At 36.3% G+C, this 13,110-nt stretch overlaps 1 non-coding gene across 1 annotated transcript; it reads left to right on the top strand.

Annotated features, from left to right (window-relative positions):
* Positions 1-8,314: 8,314 nt before the first annotated feature.
* Positions 8,315-8,387, top strand: Trnan-auu. The gene has a single exon. It is a non-coding gene; the product is annotated as a tRNA-Asn (tRNA).
* Positions 8,388-13,110: the final 4,723 nt, after the last annotated feature.

The following is a 13,110-nucleotide window of genomic DNA, read 5'->3' as shown; positions in this document are numbered from 1 at the left end:
TAGGCCTTATGAACTTGTTTTATTCTTCTTTTCCTTGATTGATTGATTTAAAGGCAGTGGACACTATTGGTAATTGTCAAAGATCAGTCTTCTCACTTGGTGTATCCCAACATATTATGCATAAAATAACAAACCTGTGAAAATTTGAGCTCGATCGGTCGTCGGAGTTGCAAGATAACTATGAAAGAAAAAACACCCTTGTCACACGAAGTTGTGTGCGTTTAGATGGTTGATTTCGAGACCTCAAGTTCTAAACTTGAGGTCTCGAAATCAAATTCGTGGAAAATTACTCCTTTCTCCAAAACTAGGTCACTTCAGAGGGAGCCGTTTCTCACAATGTTTTATACTATCAACCTCTCCCCATTACTCGTTACAAAGTAAGGTTTTATGCCAATAATTATTTTGAGTAATTACCAATAGTGTCCACTGCCTACCACATCATCCAGAACAATTATCTGTCTTATATTTTGTACATTTTCTGCACATTCGACATGTACATTAAAACAAAGCAATTGTCATTTTTTATTGTATACATGTATTTTGAATGATGTTTCTGTTTGTGTTGCTTGTATTGCTACCATAGGGTACAATTTAGGGTGCACCATTTTTTCTTCTTCTAGGAGTCACTACTTTCCAAATTAAAACTGTAGGTCTAAAAAGCCACAATTTAAAATGGAGGGGTGGGGACTGCACAAGGGGGTGCAGGACACCAACTATATGTGTGGGAAGGGGTTTTGGAAGCATGGTTTTATTTTGATCCCTTGGTTGAAAGGTCATGACTCAACATTTTTATACCATGCTCGATACTTAAAGGCACCCTTGTCGTATTGTAACCACCCCCCCCAAAAAAAAAAAAATAAATAAAAAATATCCCTAAAGCAGAATTCCTGAGATTCCAAGAACACAATAGAGAGACAAAAGAAGGGGGGTGGGGGCACAATGCCACATATCAAGCACCAAATGAACATTTTATTTTCCCAAAGTCATTTTATGCGAGGACGATTAGTTTCTTGTTTCGAATGGAGGAAATTCTTAGTGATTTGATTCACCTTTCTGCTGGATGAAATGTCTCAGAGGGGAGTACAGAAGGTTGACTGACTCTACAGTGAACATTATCCGGGTAACCAGTAAATTGTGCGGCCATCTTGCTAGTAAGTCTAGGCTAAATCAAAACTAGCGGCTACAGCTACGGCTTCGACTGTTGGTAAGTGTGTTGCTAAGGACGTCTCACTTCTTCAGTGCGGTGATCTAACCGATTATTCAAACGAGGGCGCTATCAGAAGAAGTGTAAACAAAGTTTGCCGTATAACTTATTTGGGTGCAGCACATCACTAAATAGGCCACAATTCATGCGCAAAGCTAATATCATAATTTGTAGGCCCTCAAAATCGTTTGAATAATAATGTGCTGGGGGTTATGTAATTAATAGATTGTGTAATTACAACCATGGATCACAACATGGGGGCTCCGTCTTCCATAAATAGGCTTTAAAGGCAGTGGACACTATTGGTAGTACTAAAAAAACGATTATTGGGGGGGGGGGGAGAATGATAATATAAACATTTTGAGAAACGGCTCCCTCTGAAGTGATGTAATTAATTCACGAATTTGATTTCGAAACCTCAGATTTAGATTTTCCGGTCTCGAAATCAAGCATCTGAAAGCGCACAACTTCTTGTGACAAGGGTGGTTTTTTTCTGTCATTATTATCTCGCAACTTCGACGACCAATTGAGCTCAAATTTTCACAGGTTTGTTATTGTATGCATATGTTGAGATACACCAAGTGAGAAGACTGGTCTTTGACAACTACAAAAGTTGTCCAGTGTCTTTAAGTTGGTAGGCTATCTTGCTCGGGAATGGGAGGAATACCTCATAGAAACTGGCATCGAGTCGGTTTGAAAAAGGTAAATTTTTAGGGGGTGTTTTTTTCTAGGGTAGGCTAATTGGCAAAAATTCCAGACAGCTGACCTTCCAAAAATTGAAAAGAAATCTGACGTTTAGTTTTCTGAAGATTTATCTGAATGGTTTTCAAGAGGCTGATAGACTTTCAATTTTTGTGTGTGGGTATTTTGGAATATTTAGCATTTATAGCATTGGTTACTAATGACGGGAGTTTATTTGTGGTGCACCCGTATCATTGGGGGTGGGCACAGACTCTCCTGTCAAGTACACCAGTGCCGCCCTAAGGGAATACAACAAACTAACAAAGATGGACACTGATAGTTAAAAGGGGGAGGGATTGTGTGCCGCCAACAGTGAGGATATTACAATACAAACAAGAGGGCGCTATACAACATACATGGTTGCCGATTTTAGGCACATAATACAATGGTACATTATTTTTTACTCTCAAACCAAACAAACCGAAGCTTAAAGTTGAAATGATGTGGTATTTGTTTGGTTAGCTGAAAATCAAGATTGATTTCTCAATAATAAAACAAAGATCCACCCCTAACGTAATCATTATCATCATCGTCATCATTTAAGCTGTGTTCATCCAGTGTAAAATGTAGCACTCCTCATGTTAAGGACATTCATTTCCATTTCTTGCAGTTCTGGTCCATGTTCCTGCATAAACCCTGGTGTCATCTCTCCATCTTTGCATTGCATCGATGCCAAAACAAAAATGAATAAAACGCTCACTGAGCGATATTCCAAATGCGAAATTAGATTATTTATTTCTCATCAAATATGAAGTTTCAGACAGAAATACTTCAATGGATTTTTTTCTACTGTCATCATCATTAGACCGTGTTAGTTTTATGTAAATCTGTGATCTTCGCGTTTTTTGTCTCTTACCAATTCTGTAACGTAAAATGATTTGGGTAGTTTTAGTAACACAAAACACAATGTCCACAGATTTACATTAAACTTACAGTTTGAAGATAATGATAGTAGAAAGCGTACCTAAAAATATTAGTTGCTGAGGTGCTGTAGTTTTTGAGAAATTAGTAAAACAGCGACATGAAAATACGTTTTTTACATGCTAAAATAATTTCCGTCTCATGATCACTGAACATTATTTTCATGACATTGTTTTTCTCAGTTCTCAAAAACTAAGGCACCTCAGTCAGTGATATTTTCAGGGAAGCTTTCTACCATCAATATCTTAAAACTGTGTAAGTTTAGTGTAAATCTGTAGACATTGTGTTTTTTGTCCTACAAAAATTAAGTACATAGACCCTTGAAATGCAATATCTAAGAGGAAGAACCGTTTCTCTCTACACAAGCCGCTGTATATACACGGGCCTGTTTGGCCGGTTGGGGTTTGGCTGTTTAATTTTATTGTATTTTGTAGCGTGTTTTACACAGCGATATTAGGCCTATACTGCTTTTCAAAAAGTATTAGCAGTGATAATTCACAATACCATAACCCCAACCCTAAACAAACTTCTGTAGTAAAACAACATAATTTTGCTAAATAAAAATGATTTTTTTGAAGAAAATTGTATAGGTTTTCTCGGCCAATTTCGGAAAAAGAGCAGCCAATTTAACCGTCAAGCTATTCTATTTCGCGCGAAATCGAATGCTAGTGAAAAGGGTCATTCGATTTCGTTTTATTATTAGTCAAATGTAATGTTGCGTCATTCGATTTCACAAAATAATCATTCAATTTAACAATTCATCAAAGCAGCATTCAAATTCGCAGTCGCTTCTTGAGGCGTGTGTGTCTCGAAAAAGAATGACGATACACTAAATTGAACATAGTGCTAAAGGAATTTGACTCGACTCAAAACGACATTGAATGGCCGAATTCTGAATTAGAGAGGCAAAACAGCTTTAATTCGAACGCATGAAAATGAAATTGGCTGCTCATTTGCCGAATTTGACCGAGAAAACCTATATTTAAAGTATAATATTATACCGTTATTAATTTATTGTCATTAAGGATATAATTGGCTTTTGTAAAACAAATATTTAAGTTTGTCAAAGATTTACCGTTATGTATTTGTTAGTTTATTTATATTGAGAATGTTTAAAATACAGAATAATAAAAGTTATCAAATTTAAAAAAATGCTGAATGCTCAGAAATCGTTTTTTTTGTATAGGCCGTTTTTGCCACGAGCACAGACGGCTGATTTAGGTAGGCTACATACTAGGCAGCATTATTTTGCAGTAATATTTCATGGACCTACAATGATTTTATTTGCACACAGTAGATGAGAATTATGAACTACATAAAAATACATTATTATTTTATAGTAGGGGTCTACATCCAAGCCATGCTGAGATATTTTGAAAAAACTTAAAGGAACACGTTGCCTTGGATCGGACGAGTTGGTCTATGAAAAGCGTTTGAAACCGTTTGTTATAAAATGCATATGGTCAGAAAGATGTTTTAAAAGTAGAATATAATGATCCACACAATTATCACTCAAAATTGCACGGTTTTCATTTTACGTCGCGAACTAACACGGTCGGCCATTTATGGGAGTCAAATTTTTGACTCCCATAAATGGCCGACCGTGTTTGTCGATGAGGTAAAACGAAAACCACGCAATTTCAAGGCATATTTGTGTAGATCATTGTATTCTACTTTTACAACATCTTTCTAACCATGTCGATTTTATAAGAAACGGTTACAGAACGCTTTTCAAAGACCAACTTGACTAATCCAAGGCAACGTGTTCCTTTAAAAACACCTTTCGTTTTTAGTCCAGTTTATCGTATTTGTTTATAAAATAAAATCCTTTTTGTGTTTTGAAACCCAAACGGACTGTAAGCATTAATTTACAATACTGGAGGTATTTTTCTAATTATTCAATTCCTAAATTGATGTTCAAACAAATAATGGTTCTAATGTTGTTATTATTTTGATTACACTAGGGATTAAAATGGGATTATAATGGGATTATAATGGATTATAATCTAATAAAAATCTAATTATAATCTAATGGATTATAATCCAATTGATTATAATGGATTATAATCCAATGGAGTATAATGGATAACAAGGGATTATAATGGGATTCCATAAGAAAAAGAACCCCACTTCCGAAAAAAACGACCAGTAAACAAAAACCAAAGAAACATCAAATGTACCCAAAAATCAAACCCTTCAAGTACTTCTCAATTCTTTTGTTTGACATGCAAGTCAACTTTGGCTGTTGGGAAAACATCGGACTTTGACTGCAGTTGTCCCCGGTTCGAATCTAGACGAGGGTCATTTATTTGTTTAATTAAAATTTAGTTTTAGTGATTTTATATCAATGAATAAATGATTGGATGCCCAGATCGTAAAAGGATGCCTAGCCCCATGAACCGATTTACGGCTTAGAAACCAACGGACCCGGGTTCCAATGCTGAATTTGTTTTTTTTCTTTTTTAAAACAATTTATTTATACAAAGTTTGATCACACCCTCTAAAAACTATCATTTCGTAAAATACTTGTTGTGGCCTGCATACGTAGTGTTGTGCTTCGAGCCACCGTGACCCGGGTTCAAATCCCAGAAAGTGCTTATTTTCTTTGTTTTATTTTAATTTTAACACAGTCCCAAACACTCAGGTATGATACAAAAAAATAATAATACAAGAGCTGCAATTATATTATAATTTGATAACAATAACTGTCCATAGTTGACGAACAGTTTCTATTGAATGAAACCAATATTATTTCTAATATCAAGTACCCTTTAAATCTTTTGTTTGGCAACCAAGTAAAAATGTCCGAGTTGGAAAACACCGAGCTTTGACTGCAGATGTCCCCGGTTCGAATCCAGACGAGGGTCGTAAATTTATTTAGTTAAAATTTAATTTTAGGAATTTAAATCAATTAATAAAATGATTGAAAGAACAATTTTAAAAGGATGCCTAGCCCCGTGGAAAGATTTACGGCTTAGAAACCGAAGGATCAGGGTTCAAATACTGAAGTTGTTTTTTCTTTTTTAAAACAACTTATGAAAAGTTTGATCACACCCTCTAAAAACTATCAATTCGTAAAATACTTGTTGTGGCCTGCATACGTAGTGTTGTGCTGCGAGCCACCGTGACCCGGGTTCAAATCCCAGAAAGTGCTTATTTTCTTTGTTTTATTTTAATTTTAACACAGTCCCAAACACTCAGGTATGATACAAAAAAATAATAATACAAGAGCTGCAATTATATTATAATTTGATAACAATAACTGTCCATAGTTGACGAACAGTTTCTATTTAATGAAACCAATATTATTTCTAATATCAAGTACCCTTTAAATCTTTTGTTTGGCAACCAAGTAAAAATGTCCGAGTTGGAAAACACCGAGCTTTGACTGCAGATGTCCCCGGTTCGAATCCAGCCGAGGGTCGTAAATTTATTTAGTTAAAATTTAATTTTAGGAATTTAAATCAATTAATAAAATGATTGAAAGAACAATTTTAAAAGGATGCCTAGCCCCGTGGAAAGATTTACGGCTTAGAAACCGAAGGATCAGGGTTCAAATGCTGAATTTGTTTTTTCTTTTTTAAAACAATTTATTTATACAAAGTTTGATCACACCCTCTAAAAACTATCAATTCGTAAAATACTTGTTGTGGCCTGCATACGTAGTGTTGTGCTTCGAGCCACCGTGACCCGGGTTCAAATCCCGGATGGTGATATTTTTCTACCTTTTTAAAAATTTTATTTTAATACATTTCCAAAACTTCAGGTATGATACAAAAAATAATACAAGAGCTACAATTATACTATATTTTATAACAATAATTGTCCATAATTGACGAACAGTCTATTTCATGAAACAAATTTATAAAATCAAGTACCTTTTAAATCATTTGTCTAGCAAGCAAGTATAACTCGTCTAGTGGTAAAACACCGGACTTCGACTGCAGTTGTCCCCGGTTCGATTCCAGGGAGTGCTCATTCATTTATTTATTTAAAATTTAGTCAAATTATTTTTCATATCACATATCTACTACATTTGAAGTAGAATATCGAGCAAGGACGTTTAGCTTAGCCGGACAACATGTGTCCGACAACCCAAAGGTTCTGGGTTCGATTCCCGAAGGATTGTTTTTCTTCTCCTTTGTGCTGTTTGTGCCCCTTTTAAAGGATAATGACACCCTCTAAAACCCTACTTCTTCACCTGAGTTGAATGTCTGCCTGCATAGCTCTCTGCCTTGGATCTGTGCGACCCCGGTTCGAATCCCGGTAATGTTTTTTTTCTTCATATTTGGAAATGTTTCTGAATAGTCTTTTTATGACAATATACATACCTTTCCATAAATATGTGGCGTATTTATATATTTCCCGAGCTATTTTTGTCTACTTTGCAAAGCCTTCACCCGAATCTGAACGTTTTATGCCTAAATCCTGGCAAAATTTACAATTTTCCTGAATATTTTATACATTACACCAAAATAGCGTTAAATAGAGGGCGCTACAAAAGTATAGTTCCTCGAACCATTATGTAGACATATTAACACAAACTTAATAAACAGAAAGGCACCAGTCTTAAATGAAAACAAAATTGGAAGGCAGATTTTCAGTGATGGCGGTAAGTTTAATTTATCATTTTTGTCATGTTACAGTAAGTATTTGAGATAATATGATGGGGTTTTCTCAATATATAATTATTGTAGGTTTAGAAAAGATACAAAAATAACACTTTCTAGTAACAGTTTTCCTGCCAAATCATAATATAGATGTGTGCAACATTATGCTATACTACTAACTAGCATAGGAAATGCACGTAGATAACTATCTGTGTTGATACCCCTATTTAAACCCACACGTAGGCCTACAATGAATAATAAGGGGGCAATTTCTCAACATTTATGATTTTCACATACAAACTTAAATTTCATTAGACGAAAAAAACTTGTTTTCTTGTATAAAATTGTTTAAATTTTGTGCAATTTTATAAAACTGATGAAATATGTTTAAAATTCATTTTAAAAGTAATTCATTATTAAAAAATGTTTGAAATGTTTCGACAAAATTATTGCTTTGGGAAGGTTTTCTAACAATTTTTTTTAAACAACTTAAAAAGTCCCAATTTGCCTTATATGTATGGCATCATGCCTGTGGGTTTTTAGGGATATCAGGTAATTACTGTCTGGAAAGATTTCCTGGCACAGTTATTTGAGCAATCAGTTTACATGATAATGACAAATAATAATGTAACATAAATAATTAAAAATCTATTTGTATAGTTAGTATTTGTATTCAATTTGTATTCACTGCTTTCAATGTCAAAGTTCCTTACACTATAATAATATTATATACAAAACAATTAGTTAAGAAGAGATTATTGCTCATTCTTTACAATTATTAAACCTATTACAATTATTGAACAAAGATATTGACAAAATAGGGACACCGCAAACATAGGGCTAGATAGCTCAGTTGGTAGAGCGCCGGCACATTAATCCGGAGGTTGTTGGTTCGAATCCCACTCTAGTCAATTCTTTGTTCAACCCCAAAAATCAATTATTAAACCTCTTACATACTAGCCCTTTTATTTGCCTGTTAAATCTTTCGTATGTCACTTCCCGCTAAATTGTTAGGAATGCCTGACCCAGTGATAAGCAATTAATATTTGGGCCTACGGACTTCAGTCCTTCTGAATCCTTCACTCCCTCTGAATCCTTCACTTAGGTGAATAGATGAGAGTGGTTTTATGGTTTTAGCTTATAAGATTGCTCCTTAGTAAGCCTGGGCGACTAGTGTGACTAGTGTCAAAGTCGCGACTACCGTTTTTCAACTACTCTGTTAATCGGTGCGCCACGACCACTGCAAAAATAGTTGCAACTACCTGTTTGGTGAACCAATTGTGTTGCTCACTACTATTCACGACAACATGATTTACTTATAAAACACAATCAGACATCAGTGACACAATCCTTCAATCCTTTCACCACGAATTTTGCCATCTTGCGCCCGCTGCAAACATTATGCTGCAATGCATTTTGGGAATGATAAAATTGCCCCGACTGGTGTCGAAGTCGCAAGGATTTGAGGTGCGACTAGTCGAGTAGTCATTTTAATTATAACACACCTATTGCTTGTTCTGTATTCTGGTTGGCTGAAACACGGTCACCAGGGATGAACTAATATAGTCTAGTGATCTCGCGTGCGTGTTTTGCGGGAACTAGTTCCCGAGCGGGCACTAGTCTTTAAAAATAGTGCCCGGTTACACTGCCCTCTCTTGACTTCAACCGTGAACAGCAACTACAAAACTTCCTTTCTTTTCCAGATTTCACATTTAAGACCGAGACTGGCATAATTCGGTAACTAGTGTGAGTCCATTTCCCCTCGGGCCTGTGAGGAAATAGGTCGCTCTTCTGGTCACTCAAGGTCCCTCGGGGGAATAGACATCCACTAGTTACCTCATTGCCAGTCAATATGTGTATACTAGTCGCTCAGGCTTAAAATCTTGATCACTTCCAAGTTGCAAAAATTTTCGGATTGGTCCAACAGAATGAGTAATGTTTTCTTTTGTATATCCGCAGATGTCAGGCTACCTGTGTAGCTACCCATCAACATAAACAGTGGGAGCAAGACTTGACACTGACTACTTCAAAGCTAAGAAAGGTATGAGGGTAGACTAGAACTACTCTAATTAAATAAAGTAATTAATTAAGAATACATGTCACTATTTCTCCTGGCCCTTCTTATGTGAAGTGACACACCTTGCTAATAGTACTAGAGTGTCATTGCCGAGTGGTTAAGAGCATCGAATTCAAGTTCTGGTGCTGATTCACCGGAGTGTGGGTTCGAATCCCGGTCGTGACACTTGTGTCCTTGAGCAAGATACTTTACTATAATTTCTTCTCTTCACCCAGGGGTATAAATGGGTACCTGCGAGGGTAGAGGTTGATATTGTGTATGAAAAGCTACAAGCGCCTTACAGGCAGCTCTTGGCTGTATACTCCCCAGGGAGCTGAGAAAGATTAAAGGGATGTTATTGGCCCTATTGACCAGGGCACTAATGTAAAGCGCATTGACACGGTTATTGTGAAATGCGCTATATAAGAATTTATTATTATTACTAAGTGACAAACTTCGCTATCAGTGACCACCAAGATCATTATTTGCTGATGTCACCATCTTGCTGTAAACATTAGCAGTAAATACTAATCGAAGATGTTAATTTTGGACAGCTCTGTTTCAAAAACTGTCAATTTGGCTGTGATGTGTAGATAGAGTTTTGTGTGAGCACTGCAGTCTTGTCAGTTTGTAAACTGCATAAATTTTGCTTCTGTAATGGCACCACTTGGCTCAATTCATCAGCCGGATGAAACAATGTAACATGTATATCTCAGCCCAATTTCATACAGCAAATGTTGCTTCAAAAGTATATCCTAAGCAAAAATAAGCAGTCCTGATACCAGTCACAGATTCTACATGATTGTGACATGGTATTTTGGCTTGTTACCCTATATCTGTAAGCATAGTTTTGTTTTGCTAAGCTGCTCTGAGGTTAGGCTGGGTCGGGAGTCTACTGTCTGGTAAAAACATATTGATCTGGGTGGTGTTAACATTTATTAGCAGTGGACCCTATTGGTAATTACTCAAAATAATTGTTTGCATAAAACCTTACTTGGTAATGAGTAATAGGGAGAGGTTGATGGTATAAAACTATATGAGAAATAGCTCCCTCTGAAGTGACATAGTTTTCGAGAAAGAAGTATTTTTCCACAAGTTTAGAATTTGAGGTCTCGAAATCAAGCACACATTTTGTGTGACAAGGGTGGGTTTTTTCTTTCATAGTTACCTCGCAACTCCGACGACCAATCGCGCTCAAATTTTCACAGGATTGTTACTTGATGCACATGTTGATATACACAAAGTGAGAATACTGGTCTTTGACAATTACCAATAGTGTCCAGTGTCTTTAAGCATTTTGGGGGTTTTAATCTTATTTTAGCAGGGGGTATCACAATGATTTTAATCAAGGGATGGAGGGGTTGGCAGTGCAACCACATTTTAAAATCAAATGCAAATTTATACCTTGAACCTTTTCTTTCTCTATGCAGATACCAGCACAGGACACCGTTTTGGAGATTAACAACACTTGCTGGCTTTGCTTTCTTCCTGAACATGTGCCGTCAAACACACGAGCGACACCTGGTGGAGAATCCTGGTCATCAGAGACCTGGAGAAGAATCCTGGATAGAGACATGTGGAACATCTTGGAGTGAGACCTGTGGGACAAGTCAGACACCAAAGAAAACATTGTATCAACTCATGATGGACAGCATATCAAGAACAGTTTGTGGCACTGTGCATGTTGCATAGTACAAAGGAAGAGATCAACTTTCTGCAATGACTCCTAATTATCTGACTTTAGAGCTGTGAAACATCAGAGTATGATCTGTGGATGAATTTCATGAACATTGTCGCAGGAGACGTCTTCTCTAAAAAATGTCTCTACAAAGACTTTTGCAACCCTTCAAGAAGGAAGCACAACATTCATAATGAACAGCATGTCAAGAACAGTTTGTGGTACTGTGCATGTTTTAATTATGTACGAAGGAGGCGGTAGGCTTTCTGCAATGACTTTTATTTTGACTTTAGAGCTGAGAAACACATGACTCTAATCTATGGAGTTCATTTCATGAACAACTTTGCAAGAGACATGTGTCTTCTCTGGAAAGTCTCTTTAAGTCTCTTTTAAATCTTCGAGACGAGAGGATAACCTCATACAGATCCCAATGAAACTCATGGATGTCACAGCGAGTAGATTTGTGACGCTTGGAACTGGACACAACCCCAAGTCGTTCCAACCAAGAACTCTCTGGAAAGGCATTTTGGAATTGAATTAAGCCTCGGAATGACTCTTGAGCATCTGCAAACAAAATATAAAGACACTTTGCTGACTTTGGCAAGAATAAAGTGACTGCATTTTATGTTGGGATATCCCTGCATTGCATTTGACTCTTATGGTTCCCAAGAAGTCAGCTTTGAACTTTTGAGAAACTGCAGCACCCTCTAGATGTCACTCTTCAGCATTATGGTTTTGCTGTTATGGTTTGAGATATGGTGTAACAAATAGAACATTCCCTAATGAATTAGACCATTAGACAGTTTGAATGTTATTAGAACTTAATGCCATGGTGCACCTTTGGTCAATGGAAAAATAATTTACAAATATTTTGCTCACATGAGCTTATTTTAACATCAAGTGGCATCTTATACCCAATCACCCTGATGAATATTTCCATCCCAAATTGTTTGGTTCAAAACAATAGAAATGATTGTGGTCTTTAAAGGGCACATCAAAAAAACATCAACAAATTGTACAAAATTATCACACAACCTGTATGTATAGTACTTTTAATACATGTGTGTTTTCTCAACAAATACTCTGATGAACTTTCAATGCCTAAAAAATGTGTCTCTTTAAAACTAGAGACTTGAATATGTTTGTTCTAAAACCAAGGCTGTACCATCATTTCTAAACTGGATTGATACTTTTAATCAATGGAGCACCTAGTTAGTCAGGGCTAGCACTGAGTCAGGGCCCTTAAACGTTTTCAGCTAGGAACAAGTCAGATTGATAAATAACTGGAGTATATACTTTGCACACTCTTTCACTGATCCATATTTGACAGTTTTCTGTCATCATTTGTGTGCGACTTGACTTTGAAGCCATATGAACAATCTGTGAATGCTTTGGTTTACAAATAGCTTATAGAAACAATGAACTGAGTGGCCTCCTCGACCTCTTTGACATTATGTTTAAAAGGTATTTTAACTGGCATTTGGCCAACTGACTTCTTTTCAGAAGTAATATCTAAATAATTAGATACTTTTAGGAGAGGGCAATGGGCAACAACAGTAGGAGTTACTAATAAATCTTTAATACACAGGAGGCCATTAAAGCCAATGTCATGATAGAGTTTTACAAACAGTTTAACCCGTTTGAAACCTTAGCAGCCACAAACGGCTTGCACAAAAATGCCCAAAGCGGCTGCCAAGAGCCACAAAATTTGATGGGCCTAAAGGTCATTTAAAGAGGTCATGTCCTGAATTGACAATTTTACACATTGCCCAAGGTAACTAATTATTTGTAAAAGTGAAAACCAAGCAAAAGTTATGTTTGAAATAATTATTTTACTTGAAAAGAAACAATCTGCAAAATAAGGCATGTGGACATACTTATGGTTAGACCATAGAGCACT

The sequence above is a fragment of the Asterias rubens genome, chromosome 11, assembly GCF_902459465.1.
Source record: "Asterias rubens chromosome 11, eAstRub1.3, whole genome shotgun sequence".
Lineage (NCBI taxonomy): Eukaryota > Metazoa > Echinodermata > Asteroidea > Forcipulatida > Asteriidae > Asterias > Asterias rubens.
Note: the sequence above shows the minus strand (reverse complement) of the source record. Positions and strands in the feature narration are given on the sequence as shown.